Source organism: Bison bison, unplaced genomic scaffold, assembly GCF_000754665.1.
Source record: "Bison bison bison isolate TAMUID 2011002044 unplaced genomic scaffold, Bison_UMD1.0 scf7180017864068, whole genome shotgun sequence".
Classification (NCBI taxonomy): Eukaryota; Metazoa; Chordata; class Mammalia; order Artiodactyla; family Bovidae; genus Bison; species Bison bison.
The window spans coordinates 4,979,327-4,979,800 of NW_011494640.1; positions in this window are offsets into that span (position 1 = coordinate 4,979,327).

The following is a 474-nucleotide window of genomic DNA, read 5'->3' on the forward strand; positions in this document are numbered from 1 at the left end:
ACAGTTCAAAAGCATCAATCTTTGGCACTCAGCTTCTTCACAGTCCAACTCTCACATCCATACATGACCATGGAAAAACCATAGCCTTGACTAGACGGACCTTTGTTGGCAAAGTAATGTCTCTGCTTTTGAATATGCTATCTAGGTTGGTTATAATTTTCCTTCCAAGGAGTAAGCGTCTTTTAATTTCATGGCTGCAGTCACCATCTGCAGTGATTTTGGAGCCCCCCAAAATAAAGTCTACAACTGTTTCCACTGTTTGCCCATCTATTTCCCAGGAAGTGATGGGACCAACTTAGTTTTCTGAATGTTGAGCTTTAGGCCAACTTTTTCACTCTCCACTTTCACTTTCATCAAGAGGCTTTTGAGTTCCTCTTCACTTTCTGCCATAAGGGTGGTGTCATCTGCATATCAGAGGTTACTGATATTTCCCCAGCAATCTTGATTCCAGCTTGTGCTTCTTCCAGCCCCTGC